Here is a 20102-nt window from a genome sequence, read left to right as displayed (position 1 = left end):
TTTGAGAGTGATTTCAGACCCTATTCTGTGTGTTTTGGTCTGCAGACAAAATCTCAGAGATGTTCAGACACCACAAACACAAACAGAACCCAACGCTGATGAGACGTCAGTCTGAACTTGAGTTTCATTAGTCCTCAGGTCTGAATTTGGCTTCAAAACAAAACATAAAACGACCTGTATAATGAAAAAGAATTAATAAAAGAAATAATACTTGACTTAAAGATTGAAGGTTTGTGATTGCTAAAAGTGAAAGTGTGCTCTCTATGCCACAAACAGCACAAATTGAGTTTCCATCTCTTTACTGATCATTTTGACAGTTTGTTTAATATTGTAATATATAAACAATATGTAAAAAAAAAAAGTAAAATCAAAATTTGTCATGTTCGTTGTTTATGATTGATTTTAATATTCAGCAATTGAAAGTATTGTATGGGGCATCCCATATTAAAAAAAGTGTAACATTCAATGTGATTTCAGCAGTCAACCATCCATATATTACAATAAAACATCTAACACAATGCAGTTCTACCGAGCAAATGATGTGCACAGAGATCATTAACATTTGAACTTTAAATGGTATCAAAACTACAAATATATGAGCATCTCCCACAAATGAACACATCACAGTCCACAGACATTGTTTTTAAAGACCACAATGAAAATCCCCCAAAATACAAAAACCTTATGTTGTACATGTAAATTGATCACCCACCCTCTCTCTATACAGTATATATAGTTATATACATGCATAGTTCAGTCATGAAACAGATGGAGCAGGGTGACGGGTTATTAACGTAACTGATGATATTCAGAGAGTTAACAAGCTGATTGGTTCATGTTGCATATGCAGCCAATGAGCTTACTGCCTTGCATTTGCAATGTATTTATTCCATACAATGGAAGTCAATGGCTGCTGTCAACTGTCTGGTTGCCAATATTCTTTGGAATATTTGTTGTGCTCAACAGAAAAAAAAAAAGTAAAAAATAATTAATAAATAAATAAAAAATAAAATTATACAGGTTCGTACAAACTTGAGGTTGAGTACATGATGACAGGATTTTAATTTTTGGGTGAACTATCTCTTTAAGGTTAAGGTTAGGTTTAGGATTATGTTATGTTTATTCTGCAAAATCAGTATGGTTCTGTTTGACATCTGTAAGTTGATGATTTAATTCAGACTGATCGCGCGTCGTCACAAACTCGGCTCTTAACTGTGCCCTGCAGCCCAGGAGCAGCAACTGTTTTGCAGGGCTCTGCAGTATTCCCTTTCACTTGCTTTGCATCACAAACATTAAAATCAATTTAAAAAAAAAAACTCTCGGAGAGATCAACTAGTTCAAACTTCTTTCTCTGGGCACGCGTCACTGAGCACGCAGGAAAGGCAGCTGCAAAGTTTGGCACAGCAATGAATAATCATTCTGATTTTGGTTGCTGCTCACCAAAGATCTAGGAAAAACATCTCCTCCCGCAAGATCATTTCCTAAAATAAGGCTGACACCTTCAACGGGTAATTGTGCACAAACTGCCAATCTTACAGGACCTGTGATCAAGCCAGAATTGAGGTATAGATCATGCAACGGCAGGTTAAGACATTCATTGCCTATTCCGTGCACTAAAACATTAGCTCCCGTGTCACTTTCTCACAAATCAGTGATTGGACCGATCCAGTGTTTCTCAAAATCTTTACTCCGTCAGGTGAAAGAGACACAGTGCCATCGAACAAGAAATGCTGATACGCACTAGTAACAGTGTGTGTGCACCAAAGCTGCAGTTTTAGGATTCACACCAGCCATTTTCTGTTTCCAAGCCCGGCACTCAGAAATCATGTGACTCGGGTTTAAACAGAAAAAAATAAACTTTCTTGCTTTTCTTTTCTTTCTAGGCCAATTTGGCTGTCACAGGTTTGGTAGGTGATGAGTTAGGGGTCGTACCCTTATCAGAACTAACATTTTGTGAGTACATTACATTACGCAGAGAATTATGAAACATTTTTATGTATCACAAATTCATCAGCCAATACCGCAGCGTCATTAACAGAGGTGACTTTTTGTTCATTCAGGTGAACTACCACACTTTCAGGGACGCAGTTTATGAACTTCTCAACTTTTGAAGTTGATCGAACATGGTGACTCGGTTCTCAAAAAGTGTGCGCTTCTCTCGAGCGAACTAACATAAGTCTGTTTGGCAGAAGGCAGAAGAGACCTCTTGGGCTTTGCCAGAAAGACTGGCCCAGACATCTTTAGGCCAGTGCAGCTTCATGGCAAGACGCTCAAATGTAACAAAGTTAACGTCTATTTCTGAATTAAGATCACTACAGAGAGTAGAGATGTCAGGTTAAACAGAGAAATCAACTGAAGACATCAGCCACATATACTGTGAAGTATCCAAGTAAATTATTTATATTCACAAATAATTATAAGTAAATATGATCGTAGTCTATGACGTCTCTGAACCTTTATCTTTCACAACTCCAACCGAAACAAAGACACAGTCTCCAGTCACCAGCTCTAAATCAACTGCAGCTCCTACACAACCAGGTACATAATCAGCTGTTAAGATCAATGTTTACTGCTAACTGAAGACCTCAGTCAGATACTATGAAATGTGGTAAGTTATGAGATTTTATTTTTTTAATCAGTTTCTGCAGAATCTCTGATACAGAGACATGACATGATGATTAATAATGTCATTCATTCACGACCAACTAAAGGTTTTACTCACAGATGATGGAGATAAATAACTCTGTTAAAAATGAACACAAACTGTATGTAATGTGATGTAATTATTAAGTATGTAAACATGATATCAATGTTTAACAGTATGGTGCATCTGAACATTCATCTTCTGCAGGTCTAATGGATTCAACTCTGATTCCAAACTCTGAGAAGAAATCAAGCCAAACTCCGACAAAACAAGGTCCATGATCACTAACACACACTTCATCAGTCTCTCACTTCAGTGGTTTGCAGTTGCTTTCACAAACCGTTTTTAATTTAATTTAGTTCTTTTGTTATGAGGTTGTTTTTGCTATTCAGAGCTGCTGGAGATAATGAGGCACTGTCATTGAAATCTAAACTGTAACGTGAGGTTTTCACACGTTCAGATACTGTCTTGGTATATCTCGGCACATAAATCTAAAACTATAAATGTATTTCCATAGAGTCAACTACAGCAGCAACACAAAACCACTCTAAATTGAGGTTTGTATATGAATGATTCTCATTTGAGAGGTTTTATTCACATTAGGCTTCTTCTAGAATCAGGAGATGATCATAAACTTAGATTTTTTGAAGCTTCCCTCTCGGTCCACAAGAGGTCCTCTTAGAGCTCTAACTGAGCCATAACAGGATCCTTGCTTTTCTTTGGATTTTTATTATTCAGAGATGCTGCAGTTTATTACGCTGATAACTTTGTATCATTAAGACTACTTCAGATCATCTGTGCGAGAAGAGCAGCATGAGTTATGTGTAATGAGTTAATAAATATGATATCAATTTGAGATTGATTAAAAACAGCAACATTTGACTGTTAATAAACATGAATGGTTATTTACACCGATAAAAATCATAATATAAATATATGGTAAAGATGCATCAGTGTCATGACAACCAGAGAAACTGTGGAAGTCTTTGTTATGTGCTGATACAAGTCCTGATCTTGAGCCAAATGAGAGCTGTCATAACTTAACAGGAGCTGTGCTATCAAGACTGAAACAGATCTGTAGGGAGAGATGAACCAAAATTGGTCAGTAGTCTTAAAAGCAGCAATGGAAAACATTTGCTTTCTCCATGCTGCACTTTTAATGATTACTCAGTGTATTCAGTAAAAATGTGAAAAGTATGATTGTTTGTGTTATTATTTTAGTCAATTGTGTTTGTCTGTAATTGTTAAAGTATGATCGGACCACATGTTCAAAAGGTTCACAAACTTATTCCTGCAGTTACATATAACTATTTTTACATTTAACACATTTTTTCTCTCTTTTTTTTTTTTTTCAAAATAAGAGAATTGGATTCCAAGAGTCATTCAATTTCATTTTCAGTTTCATTTTCAGTGCCATCCCAAAAATGTATTGGATTTTTATACAGTGATTTATGTATGTATGTATGTATGGTACATATTTACTTACTGCTGACATGTTTATCTTCTCTTTTGAATCCGGTGCCTGCCCTTCTGTTCACTCCCCACCAGAGGTCACTCTTCAGTTACATTGACTTTCACACTACACAGACTGTTACACTTACACTGGACTTCAGATCTCACAATACATTTCACCCTACACCCACATGCTCACCTGAAACCAATTACGCTGCCTATTTAAAGGTCCCCTGAAGTGCCTTGAAACAAGCAGTGTTATGGACTAGGTGCACAAGATGGCGTCTATCAATTTGTGGTTAATCAAGATCCGTAGGGACAGCTTCAGCCCTACAAAAATCTATTGTGTTTGTAGCAGGCATTTTCAGCCAGTAGACTTTGTAGTGACTGCTTAGGGGTTAAGGAGATTTTAAATAAGGAGCTATACCGGTTCTCTTTTCTTGGAATGAGTACACTCTAACCACACCAAGACCTAATGTTTGGGAGCGTAAGCCGAGGGCAAAGAGCCTTACCCCTGACTTGACTGCAAACCCCCAGTCCGAGATGGAACCAGCGGCCCCTGATCATGATTACTGTGTGACTCCAGCAACGGCGGTGATGGCAAATGAGGTGTCCAATGAAAATGAAGCCTTGCATCGGAAGATTAGGAATCTCCAACACCAGCTGGAAGTGTTACAGCTGCGAACCCGTTTCAGCATACAATGCTTCGCAGGGTCAGATGAGGACATTCAGTTTTATACCAGGTTGGTTTATAAGGCTTTTAGAATAGCATTACACCAACCTGTTATTCAAGGTGTTGTGTACGAGTTGTGAAAAAGTTTCATTTTGAGGCTAATTAAAAATAAAATAAAACGAAACCTAACATGGACATCATTACATTCTTTGATTTGCTTCATACAAACATTTCCAGGTCTTTTGGAAACTAGTGGAGCCTGCGGTCAACACCAAGATGGTGCGGATCACCGACACCAAGACTGCCTCTGCCAGCAGCCCCGAGTTCTCTCAACCAACAACGGTATGCACATGTACAATAATTATAATGTATTACTAGTGGTTGAAGAAGTACTGCTCTTTTACTTTAATAAAAGTAGTAATACTACAGTGTAGAAACACCAGTGGTGGAGAGTTTTCAGATCCTTTAAATAAAAATACCACCATTAAAAAAAAAAAATGTTTGTTAATTGATTGTTTGTTAATTGGTTGGTTTGTTTAAAAAATTATTTTTTTTTTGTTATTAACCGTCATGTCACACATGCAAGTATAATCAGGAAAATGTACTTTAAGTATTAAAAGTAAAAGTACTCAATGGAGGAAAAGCAAGTCCTCACATTTGAAGTTGGAACCATGAAATTGTACTTGAGTAAATGTTACATTCCACCACTGTGTATAACAGTATCTAGGCCTAACAAATTTATTTTCACAGAAACTTCAACCCATAGATGAGCTCCTGCTGTTCCTCATGCATCTGTCAGTGGGCCTGCCTCTATGGGATCTAACAGAACAGTTTGACATTCACCGCACCACAGCCAGCTGTATTATTGCCACCTGGACACCTTATTGCCACCTATACAACCTGCATGGAAGCCAACGTCTGTGGATCCCACTTGAAAATGTCAGAGCTCATCTTCTACCAGAGTTTTCAGCTTTCCCTGACACACAAGTGGTGCTTGACTGCACTGAAATATTCTGCCAGACTCCATCCTCTCTCCTGTTGCAGAGTGAGGTGTTTTCCATGTACAAATCTCATGCTACGTTCAAGGTCATGATTGGCATGGCACCCCATGGTGCTATTAAATTCATGTCTGGTCTGTATGCAGGATCCATGAGTGACCGTGAGATCTTCCAGCTATCTGACATCGCAAATCTACTCACACCGGACATGGACTTATTTCAGAGACAACAATATTCATTGAAGTAGCAATAGTGTAATAGTATAGTGATAGCATAGTAGCTAAGAAGCAAGCAGAAGAAGAGCAAGAATTCACATTTTGGATTTTTATTTTTTATGTTTATTTGATTTATTTAAATTAGCTTTGTCTAATTTTACGTTTTTTTTTAACAATCTTTTCTACTGTAAGCACAAGCTTATAGGTTTGCTTCATAATGTTCTATTACAAACTACTTAATAATGTGTGGAGAAATGCAGATAAGCGGTCAGTTGTTTCAGATCAGAGGAAGTTAACACCCACAGGATGAGCTAATGTTTAAAGGAAGAGCTGTAACTATAGAATGAAAAGAAAGACAAAATGATAAGTGTCACGTGTGTCTGCTGGGACTGATCATTTTCTGTGCACTTCTCACAGGTAAAGAAATCTGTTTCTAACCTATAAGATGTATCTATAATGTTTATAATAACTGTATAATGTGAAGATCCAATATATTTAAAATTCATGTCATTATCTTAGAGTCATGTGGGGTTTTATTCCTGAACACACTCAAAAGTCTGATGCAAGATTCTGTTCATATTAAGTGTGATCTGAACTGCTAACTGCTTTTTAATACCAATTTGGTCTGCATTGTTCATTTTCCACTTAAACAGGACTAAAGAATGTGTCTTTCAATCTTTTAAGTATTATTTAAGAAGAATAACACAGAGACATGAGAGACTGAGTCTGGGCTCTGACTGCCCTCTGAACATCAAGAAAGTCTTCTGCCGACAATATGTGAATAAAATACAACAAGAAACTGATGCAGGTGTTTATCTGCATGTTCTTCATGGTCAGTGTTTCTGTAAATATTATGATTATATGTTGAATTAAACAGTGATATTGTCATGTAATCGCTGTCTGAACACACAGACACACCGTGAACACAGTTGGGGGTTCAGTGTCTTGCTCAAGGGCACCTCAGTCGTGGTATTACCAGCCCAAGACTCGAACCCACAGCCTTAGGGTTAGGAGTCAAACTCTCTAACCACTAGGCCACGACTTCCCCTGTCAGTGTATGAGCTCTCTGACTACAACACTCCTAAATGAAGATCACAACAAAGAATGGAGATGTCAGGTTAAACAGAAATCAGCTGAAGACCTCAGCCACATATACTGTCAAGTATTAAAGTAAAAAACTACATTTCCTAACTCAATTTCAGAAGAGTACACATGTCATTGATTCAGGACAAACTGAAGGTTTATGGACTGCAGCTCACTGTTTCACTCTCAAAAAAATAAGGCATAAAAAACTTTGTCATTATATGATAACACCTCTCATCCCCAAACCCGCTACTGTAAACAATTGAACACAAACTATACATAATATAATCATTAAGTATGACGATATGATATTAATGCTCAACAGTATGATGCATCTGAACATTCATCTTCTACAGATCTAATGGATTCAACACTGATTCCAGTCAGCAGCTCAAACTCTGAACTCATTTCTAACTATATTGTCATCGTCATTTAGTAAACATAAGAGATACAGTATACTGTATACTCTATATTCATGTGCAGATGCTTTCAGGACATATAAACAACTCTCTGTATGTCATTATCCCTTATTGTTTAAATTACCCCTTTTTTGTTAATCACTTCGGACAAAAGTGCCGTAATACATAAATGTACTGTACATGCATAAAGTGGCAACAGTAGCTCAAGGCTTTAACAAACTCTGGCAGAAACATTTTAAATAAAATTCATCGTCATCATACATAAGTATGATAAATATGCATAATTACACTGTTAAGTGCTACTTACCATTTTATTTGTTTGTTTTTCAAAGCCATGAAAGGAAAGCGTAAAGATATAAGGTAGGAAGTACCAAATACATGTGTTTCAAATAAATGTTACACCATACTGCTGCTGCTGTTGTTCTTTAGATAAACAAAGTTAAAGGGTATACAATAAATGAAACGCCAAATGACTATACAATAATAAACCTTTGTTTTTATCAAAAGTAAATCATGACACCACATAAAATATAAAAAGGTGTAACAATTTATCCAGTTTAATAAAATAAATGATCACTAATAAAATAAAGGGGCAGACCGGACCTGTTGAAAAGAGATGGTTCTTCGTTCTTCAATTTCGTTTGAAGTATTTCGGGGCCTTTAAGAAGATCCAGTTTGGAGTATAACGACTGAACAACTGACATGTGAGAAGCAAACTCTTTCTGCATCGCCGTCAACTCAGTTTTAAGAATCTCCTCAAAGTGTGCAACCGTGTTCGCCATCTTGTCCACCATATTGCTCATGGTCGGTTGCTTGGATTTTTTCTTAATTGGAGAAGCCGATGGAGACAAATCCTGCAAATCCTGAGCATGTCACATGACTCCCCAAAATATAATTTTGCATAAATTATTTATTTGTTTATTATTATTATTATTATTATTTTAAGCATGCCTTGGGGACACAAAAAAGGTCAACTCTCCAACCTCCTCAATGTTTAGACCAAAACCTTGTCTCTAGTGGAACGAGATTTGTAGCATGTAATGAGAAAGTTTTGATCAGAGCTGAGCTTGTAATGTCAATCCGTCTGTTACTGTACATAAGCCACAACACTCTTAGATCTGTCTGAACACATCACATCATCAGATTATTATTATTGATGATGATCGTCTGCTGAAGAGAATCACTGATGGGTTTCTGCTGTAAAATCCTGAGCAGCTTTAGTGTTTTGTTTAAACACCAACAAAATAAATGCGATGCCTTCGGTGTTTGAGTCAGAATCATTCACATGATTTTCCACTCCAGATGATTCATTTTTATATGTTTACATTCTTATATGTTTGTTAAAATTCATTCTTAAAAGTAATATTATTGCTGTTATTTTTAAGTTAAATGTGCTAAATGCTCATGTTTTTTAGCAGTGACAAAAATCACTAATAAAGGAGAGCTTTAAATTCAGAACGTGCAGAAACACTGCTGAAGTGAAAGAACAATGATATGAATCTATTTACTAAACAAACAGGATCTGCTGAAATTTAAGAGATTCTACAGTCTGTTTCTATTTCCAGGCCTACACTCTTAAAAATAAAGGTGATTCATTATGCAATAGAAGAACCTTTAAATAAAAGAACCTTTAACATCTGAAGAACCTTTCTGTTTCACAAAAACTTCTTTGTGGCGAAAGGCGGTTCTTCAGATTATAAAAAGGTAAGAAAGAGATGAATCTTTAAAGAACCTTTGACTGAATAGTTCTTTGTGGAAACAAAAATGGTTGTTCTATGGCATCGTTGTGAAGAACCTTTTGAAGCACGTTTATTTTAAAAACATCCATTTTCTTGAGTGTTTACTGCAGACTAGTTAACTGTCAGTTTGTGTTAAATAAGAAAAAAGGCAAAGACACTTGATGATGTGTTAATATAAGAAATAATAATTTGTTGTTTGAGCTGCCTGAGCAGCTACTTTTACTAAAGCTTTTAACATTTTAATTTGTCAGAAATAAATGTATGATGTCAAACATACGTATATTTACAGAGAAAACATATTTTCTCTGTAGATATCACACAGCAACCTCTTGAGAAACCTGTGATTGTGTTCAAACAGAAGCAGAACAGATTTTGAGAGTGTCATGTCTGAATTTGCACAAATCTGTTGCTGGTAATCTGCTGAATAGTGCATATAGGAAAATACTGTCAATAATTTACATTTTAGTACCAGTTGTTTTCCAAAATTGTTTCTGGATCCTGCACAACAGTAATAAAGGACACTTTGTGAATCTGTGATGACCCAATATGCAAGCTCTGTGGTCAAAAGGGTATGATGGCACACATCTTGTCATGATGTAAGGCTGTGTTTGCCAAGAGCAGATACAGATGGTGCCATGACAAAGTACTGACTGTGCTAGCTGACATCCTAGAGCAGGAGAGGACCAGGAAATGGCAACATAAGAGGAAGCTACCACTTGGTATAACATTTGACAAGGGGGGGGGGGGGGGGGGGGGGGAAAAGCCACCAGGACCCAATAAATCCAGGGTAAGCCTCCTGCAGTCTGCCCAAGCATGAGATCTTAGGGTAGACTTGAAGAGAAGGCTTCAGTTCCCAGATGTCATCCATACTACCTTGAGACCTGATGCAGTCCTTTTCTCCACAGAAGGAAAGAAGATCATCCTAGTGGAGCTAACAGTGTCGTGGGAAGAGGGGTGGGAAGAGGCATTTGAAAGGAAGTCTGAATGCTATTGAGACCTGGTGCAGGACTGTAAGGGACAATGGCTGGCAGACATGGTTGTACCCAGTCGAGGTTGGATGCAGGGGCTTCCCAGCCCAGTCAGCCTGGAAGCTGATGACAGACTTTGGTCTGAGGGAGACTGAGAGAAAGAAGGCAGTGCTGACCCGCCAACAGGAGAGTGTTATGGTTAAGGGTTGAAACACTTCAGGATGGTTGGTAACCAACTGATGACACAACCTCCTGGCTAAAGGCTCCAGTCATTGCAAAATGACTGAAGGAGAAACATTCAAAGATGTATGTTACCACTCTTAATAACACATTTGATTCATGTCCTCAGCTCATTAATAAAGACTCCAAGAGCTGAAATGGATGTTTCATATTCAAAGTGTGCACTGTTGGAAAAACAACTACTCTGTGCACTAGCACTAGAATGCCACAAAATACAATGACATTAGACTTCCATTAGTGGGGGCTTTTGAAAATAGCAGTGTTGAGTTTCAGTGTAGTGTGGTGAAATGCAACTAAATGGTCAGTTGGTGAGATTTGAGGAAGTTAACACCCACAGGATGAGCTGATGATGTTTAGCTGTAAATATAGAATGAAAAAAAGACTGACAGAAACAAAAAATCACTGATAAGTGTCACATGTGTCTGCTGGGACTGATCATTCTCACAGGTAAAGAAATCTGATTATGATCTGTAAGATAAAAGATGTGTGTGAACAACCATCTAGCCAAACAATTTAGTTTAATTACTCGGACATAGTGTCTGGAGTTTGAATATGCACAGTTTTATTTTGATGAAATTCATTAAGTCATTAAGTTATTATTTTAGAGTAATGTGGAGTAAATACTGTTTTATTTTATTCTTTAATGCATATACTGCTGTCATGCTGGAGCAGGTTTTGTTCTGGGATGAGTTTACTTCAGAGGTATTCAGCACATTTATGGCCATATTACCATTGTGCTTTTTATTCTATCAGTCTTTCTTTAATTTATATGTTTAGAATCAAATAAACAATAGGACACTAAGAGTTTATTTAAACTGTATTTCATAATCAAGTCACTAACCCACATTATTATTATTATTATTATATGTAGGTACCAGAGGAGCAGAAGTGACATGGAGCTATGACATTCAGAGGCAGTCAAACTGATTAATATAAAATGATTTTATTTACAGGTGTCATATTTGTGAATGGAAAATTCATTTTGAAGAATAGCTATGCTTTGTTTGTCTGTTAGTTGTGAAGAATATTTATGAAGCTAATTATTCTTCAAAATGAATTTTAAGAAAAACAAAAAGATTAGAAAAATATAATTTGACTGTGGTCTATATAGGCCAATAGTTTATAATAATTCTATTTTTTTCCTGACATTTTCATTTATTTTACTTTCTTTGACTGCAGAAAAAAAAATAGTAAAACCATTTAATTTTAAATTTATAAAAAAGCAACAACACAAGATGTAATCAAGAAAAAAAAGACAAAATAACAAAATTAATGATGAATGATATTTGAAAGTTAACACATATACAATTGCTGGCATCAGTCACAAATGTTAAACATGACTGGCAACGACTGGTTCATGAATTCTCAGATTCTAATCTTTTAGACACCACACACTAGGACTTCATCTGCTGATTGCAAACAGCAACTGAGCCCAACTGGAACAGACCCAGACCCACCAAATTACATTGATAATTGGCCTGACAGTTGTGTAGTGTGTTCTTGGCACAACAAAATTATTAAAACACTATGATTTAAAATATTCTTTGAAATTTAATTTGACGTTTGAAAAAGTGCACTTTTTAAGAGTGAAAAGAAACAGTCATAGAAGTGTCTCTCTTTAGGTTCACTCAAGTATTTTAATAATATTATATTATCTGCAAGTACCCTGTACACATTTTATATACTTTTAAGATTCAAAGTAGGGCCTACACTAGTGTGGTGTCATCAAGTTTAGACAGACTTTTAGCGAAGCTGGGCGCAGCACCAAAACTCGCGCGTCCGGTGTAGACACAGTTAGACAGTGTCTGCTCTATTACAAATAATTTATATTTAAAAATAAATAAATAAATAAATAAATAAATAAATAAAATAACCTAAACCAGCGACATTACAAGATGGAAATATAGACTATAAAATATATTTACACTTGCTCTGTCCTACGTTCATGAAACCGACTCACTTGCCAGGTTTAATCTTAACATCTCTTAACGCCGAGTGTGCACTTGGATGCTAAAAAAAAAAAAAAAAAAAAAAAAAAAAAAACACTTAAGGTCTTTCCAGCATTAAGGTAATACTGTTTTTTTATTTTTTTTTTAATCATCTTGTCTCAGTTTGACTGGTAAATGATAAGGAACAATATTAAAACTTGTTTTGTCATCTGAATATTGATTTTAAGTAGGGGCAAAAAATCTATTTAAATCATAAATCTGATTTTTTTGTGGAAAATCTGGGATTCTTTTTATTTATTTTTTTTAGGCCATATCGCCCAGCCCTAATTGCAAATCATCTGAACGTAGTGTCAGTACATCTCATCCTAAATAGAATGAGGCATGGGTTCTATTGTCTTTTGTCGGATCGCGCCACTCGTGTCCGGTTTAGGCATGGCGTGAGTTTTTTAATGGGTTAAGTTATAGCCCTGTTTGTTTTTAATGATTTTGTGAAATATCTGTATTGACTGCATAATCATATCCAGGGGCGTCGGACTGGGGGTAAAACCAGTACTGATTACCAGGGCCCCAAAAGAAGAGAGGGCCATTGAAAAGTCTGGAATATATTTTATTTTACCTGGATATTTTCATTGGGGGGTCATGGGGGCCCATCAGGACTGCCTGTGCATAGTGCCCGGAATCTTGTGCAACGCCCCGATCATATCATCGTATTATTTACTGCCATGCGAGCCACAAATGTAAAGCTTGGCGAGTCGCACAACGAGTAACACTGCTGCAGGTTGCTTTTTTGGCGGGTGGTCTTGTTCATTTCGTAGTGCAAACATATTCATTACATTTAATGTCCTTATTTTTCACAAGGAAAACTTATACTGGAACAACAGTCTGGGCTATGAGATGAGAACAGAGACACACTGAGCTTTAACCACTAACCATCAACCACCTGCTGACTGACGAGAAAACATCATTAGCTTGTGAGGGACAAAGACAAACTGAACCACGGTGAACTGAACTGAAGACAGAGACTGTAACACATTTCAGTTTCATTCAGGTAAGCTCTCATCAGTGTGATTTAATGCAGATTTTAATGTGAAAGTAATATTATTATTAATTTTATTTTTTTTGTATTTCACTCTCATAATGTAAAAAAATAAAAATAGAAACTGGTTAAACGAAAACTATTCCACTGGAATTACATTCTTTACTGTGAGAATAATTAAAAGCAGTGAAACAAAACATATTTAGTTGTGAACCACAACATGACTTATTTTATATCTCAGAATGATGGAAAACACAATATATTTATGTTACAAAATAACGTGTTTTTATTAGAGTATTACTGAACACGACTAGCTGAGTAGCATTAGTCTGAGCACACCAAGTAGCCTACGCTGCATTCTCAGACTCAACCTGACTTGTAAAAACACAGAGAAACAGATGTCCACTGATGTTTAGTATTTTTCTATTTAAAATCTTATGTATTTCCTAGTTACCAGCCAGTTTCAACATTTCTCTAAAAGATTTAATCTAATCTAAAAAATTTAAATTCACTGAGCTCTGATTTAACTATGACAGTGTAACCATGATTAATTAGAGCAAGTCATTTCCATTAAAGAGAGCTGTAAATGTATGAAACAGCTATGTTTTGAATTATTCACACTATCACTCAATATCTGACTCATTCACCCAATATAAAACTTTTCTTTTCTTTCAGCAACATGAACGGTGAAAATCAGACCTTAAAGAATGAATACAGTGATCTTCCTACTGATTATGTCACTAATGAAACTCAATATGATTCTTCAGAAATCAGAATTATTATCTTCCTCATCGCTAGTGTTTGTTTGGGTCTTCCAGCTCTGGTTTGGGCTTTTCGTCTTCTGCACCTTCACAGAAAGATCAGAGGCCGAATCTCAGTCTTTATCCTCCTCCTCCTCCTCAATGACCTGATACAATTGCCCATTTATCTATATATAGTGACATGTATACTGGCAAAATACAGATCCGTTATCCATGAGCTTTACCAGTTTTGGTTGGGATTACATTGGTGTGGTTTTCATCTGCATCAGCTGGTGGCTCTGGAGGGGGTTTTGACTCTAAAATATCCGCTTTGTTCTGCTCGTATTTTCTCACTGCCCTGTTACATCATAATCTCCATCCTTGTGCTTTTTTTTTCTATAGTGAGTGCATTATTTCTTTATTTTCCTGTTGTGCATGTTATGTCAGTATTCAGTCTCAGCACAAGTTTTGTTCCTCTAATCGTATTGGCTGTAACATCTACAATCACCTGTAAAGCCTCTTCCACTCCTGTCAGCAAAAACATACGTTCAGTGCTCACTGTTGCTATTCTTACATTTGTTATGATGTACTTACCTTTCATGTTGATCAGCTGGTTGAATTTCTTTCATTTATATTGTTATGTGTTGATTTTTTTGTTTTTGATGTCTTTCTGTTTGATGAATTTGAGAGGGATTTCAGACTCTATTCTGTGTGTTTTGGTCTGCAGACAAAATCTCAGAGATGTTCAGACACCCACAAACACACACAGAACCCAACGCTGATGAGACGTCAGTCTGAACTTGAGTATCATTAGTCCTCAGGTCTGAATTTGGCTTCAAAACAAAACATAAAATGACCTGTATAATGAAAAAGAATTAATAAAAGAAATAATATATGACTTAAAGATTGATTAATTTGAAAGGTCTGTGATTGCTAAAAGTGAAAGTGTGTTCTTTATGCCACAAACAGAACAAATTGAGTTTCCATCTCTTTACTGATCATTTTGAAAGTTTGTTGGATATTGCAATATATTTTACATATGTAAAAAATAATATTTAAAAAAGTAAAATCTAAATTTGTTATGTTTGTTTTTTTTGAGTGTTTTGCAGTTTAAAGTATTGTAACGGGGCTTCCCATACTAAAAAAGTGTAACATTCAATGTGATTTCAGCAGTCATTTATCCATATATCCATTACATTCATATAATCATCCATAAAATAAAGGATCAGGGGATTAGAAGGATTTAAAAGAGTGTAGGCTCTGGAGTGTAATGTTCTGCCTGACATATTGCAATGTCAGGCAGAACATTCTTCTCTCGTCGTCTTCATCGCGTCCTACTCCTGTCTTTTAAGCGCGCATACAGTCGTGAGTTTCTGCTGGATGTCGGCAGAACCGCATTTTTAGAGTTAAAGATGTCATTGCAATTTATTGGAGTGTCTGTGAGTGTTGTGTTGTTCTTCTGGCTTTTTATCCATCTGTAAAACCTCATGTTCTTCATTCACTCCTTCATCCTATCTGTAAAACCTATAAAGCTGTGTGTAGATCTGTTCAGGAGGCTCTCGTTCTCCTGGAGTTTCAGTCCCTCAAATAATCTCTCATTCTTGTTCTTCATGCTGGTTTTGTGCTGCTCTTTGATCTTTGCAGGTCTCCTTGTGTCCAGGAGTGTGTGTTTCTGCAGGACCGTGTCTGATCTGATCAGCTCATGTATCTCTCCCCTGCTGGAAATGAAAAGAAAATAGCAGCAAAACGAGTGTTCAATGTCTGCTGAAGATCATGAGAAATATTTTTACCAGATAATTATTTTGATGCTCCTCTTCTAAATAAATATGTTTATATGTAAATATGTTGCATACTTTGGGGTACATTTAGTGTCACTTCATTTTTTCAAACTGATGTGCATTACAGTAAACTAGCGAGTTCTTTAACTTTGGACCCTGGATCAATGTAAAAGCATTCAGAGGTGATGTGAAGGCAGTGTAACCTGCAATAAAGTTTTACAGTTTTGTGTACATGAATGCTTATCTTGTACATTACACTATCATTACTCATTTATTATAATTCATAGAATACATTGGACAGGTTTCTGTTGTGTTTTTGGGTTTTCAGTGTTATTTTTTTTTAAGGTTTTTTTTGTTGTTTTTGCATGTTTGTATTTCATACTGGTACTTCTCATACTATAGAAATGCATATAACGCCGTTGGTCCATTTGACTTTACGTGCACGCAGGCTGTGCAGACCAGGCAGGGCCTGGCTTTATGCCATGCATGACAGATGTTTTGTCAGCACCACCTCTGCATCACAACTCAACACACAGCCATTAATGTCTAGACTGCTGGCCACAAAAGTTAGTACACCCCTAAGGGAAAATGTCCAAATTGGGCCCAAAGTGTCAATATTTTGTGTGGCCACCATTATTTTCCAGCACTGCATTAACCCTCAGTCCTCTTCCACTCCTCCATGAGGACATCACAGAGCTGGTGGATGTTAGAGACCTTGCGCTCCTCCACCTTCTGTTTGAGGATGTCCCACAGATGCTCAATAGTGAATGCACATGGAAGCACAAAGATCTGATTCTAAATTTCATAGCGCAACATGACAGACAGAAGTGTTAACATCAGAAGGATCTTGAAATTTCCAAACTCTCCTCCATCATAATCCAATTTAGTGGTCAAAAACAAGAAACAGACAGAAAAAGGAAAACAGGAAAAGCACTTGTCAATTTTAAGAAAATTGTTTTAATTTATTTTTAAGGAAATTGGGAGTTGAAAAAAATTTTTTTTTATTTGGAAATTGATTTTCCAAGTCATGACATGATAAACTTTAATGTGCATTCTAAAAAGTAGTAAAAGGCTCAAAATCACCAAAAGCTTCTTTAAAAAATTCCTACTTTTTATGAAAGAGCTTGCTGTGGAGCCCATGAACACATCATGAACAGTGATGGGAGCAGCTGTTCTTCACAAGTTTTTACAGAGCCTCAGTGGTGTATTTCATGTGCTTGAGGTAGTGGATGTTCACTGCATACAGACCCATTAGGAGTCCAAATGCCTTGGGGACATGGGAGATGTCAGTGATGACAAGATGTCCAAATGACAGCAATGTTGGTTATTCCTTGGGGAGCACATCACATTGCTGCTCCTCAGTTATAATCAGAATGCCATCATCAGTTTCTTTCACAACATCCTTAATTTCACCGGATGGCTGGGAAAACACAAAACATTACATTACTTATTAACTTTATAACAATTGAACACATATGTACATACACTATTAAAGTTGTATGGTTTGTTAGAAGGACAGCTACCAATAAATAAAAATTGTCATTCACTCTCAAGTGGAAGATATTTAAAAAAAAAAAAAAAAAAAAATGTTTGTAACCAAACATGAAAGTCAAAAGTAAATGGTGCTCCTCAACTGTTTTGGTTACAAACCTTCAAAATAACTTCCTGTATTAAACTGTTAAAAGCCTGTAGAAATGTCTTTGTTCTGCTGAACACAACGAAGACTTTAAAATCCCAATGGGAAAGAAAATACACCCCCGGTACCAACTAGGCTAAAAAAGGGGAAAAAAATGTGCATGTTATTTTCTTAACCTGTATTCTGCATTATTTCTGAATGTCATAAATTGTGACAAACCAATGCAACATATGAGTTTTTTTCCTTAATCCAATTTTGCCTGCTTGCAATTCAGTCTAATCTGTCCCACCATTTTAATAATGATCTGAAAATATCTTGGTTTTATTATTATCATTATTGACCGCTAGATGGCGATATCTTAAACTCAAAAGCTTTAAACAGTTTTCAAAGCATCATCATGTTCTGACTTTGACTGTTGGTTGTCTTCCAGATCTCTCTTTCAGTCTGTGGTTTTGATGCACAGTTTAGTTTGATATCAGACTCCAGCAGCACTGCAGAACTAAACTGAGGCTCATCACGGGGAAACACAGAGAAAAACAACTATAGATTATTTACAGAGTACTGCACAGAACACACTATTCTCTATTTTAATAACTGTTCTGATCTGGCCAAAGCTCTGGCATTTTTATGATATATGATGTAAAAATGAAAAATTTTTATTTGTGAGTTGATAACTGAAATCACTCACTGAATTAAACATGCAGTGTCTGGTGAAAACAATATAGATTAGATTAGATTAGATTCAACTTTATTGTCACTGCACCTGTAAGGTACAAGGCAACGAAATGTAGTGTATACGAATACAGACAACGAATATAGCATGTAATGTTTAAAATTATTGTGCCAACGTAAGTGTGAATCTAATTTCAGCAATTTGTGTACTGATTGGCACCATTAAATTACTATATCAGCATTATCTCATCCACTGGATAATATATCAGTTTCTTGTATCAGTTACTGTAAAACACATTGTCAAGCACTAGAAATAAAAACCTTGCATGAACAGAAAAATCCTGAGGCAGCAGGGTGGAGCAACATTTCTGCAAAGTGTGCAGCTGGTTGAAGATGATAAGAACATGTTCTGTAATAACATGTAAACACTGTTCAGTTCAGAAGAGACGCTGCTGTGTGTGTTTGACTGCGAGAGCTTCAGTGCTGGACTGAATATGGACCCTCTTCTGCTCAGCGAAGGTCATTAAAACACTTTAATCTTTCTGTTCAAAAGATCTTCTCTTTTAAAACCTCTTTTAAATGTTTTTATGATGATGTTTTATTCAAATGCAACTGGAATGTAAATGTGTATTAAACAATTGGCTGTTTTTGCATTCCATAGACTTCTGTAGATAGAACCCAAAATGCTCAAAATGTACACAGCGTACACATCACATAAATATGTTATTATATAAGAATATGAAAAAATGTCAACCTTATAATTCCAAGGTGACAAATTATTAACAAATGGCAAACTTTAATTCTAAATTGCATTTAAACTTTTTGCCACAGATATGATGCTAAAACAGAATGAAGAGAAATAAATGCAGGACAGATGAGCGTCACAAACCGCAGGAGGATTAAACATTAAAAATGACAAAGAAAGAGGACGAGAGACAATCTAATGAACCTGGAGAGAAACAGACACTGAGACGAGTCCGACACAAGAGCATTAACAGTGGAACACCAAACTGTGAGTCTTTATGATCTTTAAAATCATATTTCATCATCAGCTCTAGCACTTTATCCTTCTTTAACTGAATAAAGGTTTATTAGTTTTTAACTAATGTCTGTTTGTGTTTTTTATAGTTTGTCATGATTCAGACAGACCAGCAGAGACGCTCACAGATGAGGTGAGATATGTTCTGATCAGATGAAAACTGTAGAACTGATGCAGAAATCTATTATATTGAGAGTTGTGTGTTTTCTCTTCAGAAAGCTGTGGTTCCTTTCGTCTGAACCGGCAGAAAACTCTTCAACATGTTCAGTCACTGAATAAAGTGGTGTATACTCTTTATTGTTTTTATTTTATTGCATTATTACATATATATTCATAATAATATAATCAGTATCAACAATTGTCAAGTTCATAGTTAAGTTCAGAAACACAATGGTAGAAGATTTCTTACATAAATATTTTATTTAGAGGCCAAAAAGATGTAAAGTACTGCAAAGTGTAAAGAAAAAGATTATCACCATCAGTGTCATTACAGACAATAGCACACCTGGCTGATTCTATTAAAAAATAAAAAGTAAACTCATAGTTGATTTAAATACATGTACACAATTGGGTTTTAGGCTATTGATGTATATTAACATATGTATACAAAACTATTCAACAAAATTAATTATACAGAAATATAATCAAAAATATAAAAAATACAAAAAATAAATAATACAAAAATAATAACAAATATATATATATAAAAATAAAAAAATATATAAAAATATTTTAAAAAAGAAAATAAAATATATACAAACAATTAAATTATACAAAATAACCAAAAATATGTAAAATAAAAAATTATACAAAAGATATTA

At 35.7% G+C, this 20102-nt stretch overlaps 2 long non-coding RNA genes across 2 annotated transcripts; both read left to right on the top strand.

Annotated features, from left to right (window-relative positions):
- The first annotated feature begins 10788 nt into the window (after positions 1-10788).
- Positions 10789-14785, top strand: LOC122141260. Its single transcript, XR_006157636.1, has 3 exons — positions 10789-10878; positions 13239-13428; positions 14092-14785. It is a non-coding gene; the product is annotated as an uncharacterized LOC122141260 (long non-coding RNA).
- A 3816-nt stretch (positions 14786-18601) lies between these two features.
- On the top strand, positions 18602-19576 carry LOC109089526. Its single transcript, XR_002017757.2, has 4 exons — positions 18602-18761; positions 19074-19254; positions 19371-19414; positions 19497-19576. It is a non-coding gene; the product is annotated as an uncharacterized LOC109089526 (long non-coding RNA).
- Positions 19577-20102: the final 526 nt, after the last annotated feature.

The sequence above is a fragment of the Cyprinus carpio genome, chromosome B21, assembly GCF_018340385.1.
Source record: "Cyprinus carpio isolate SPL01 chromosome B21, ASM1834038v1, whole genome shotgun sequence".
Classification (NCBI taxonomy): domain Eukaryota; kingdom Metazoa; phylum Chordata; class Actinopteri; order Cypriniformes; family Cyprinidae; genus Cyprinus; species Cyprinus carpio.
This window is presented reverse-complemented; position numbering and strand designations above follow the sequence as displayed.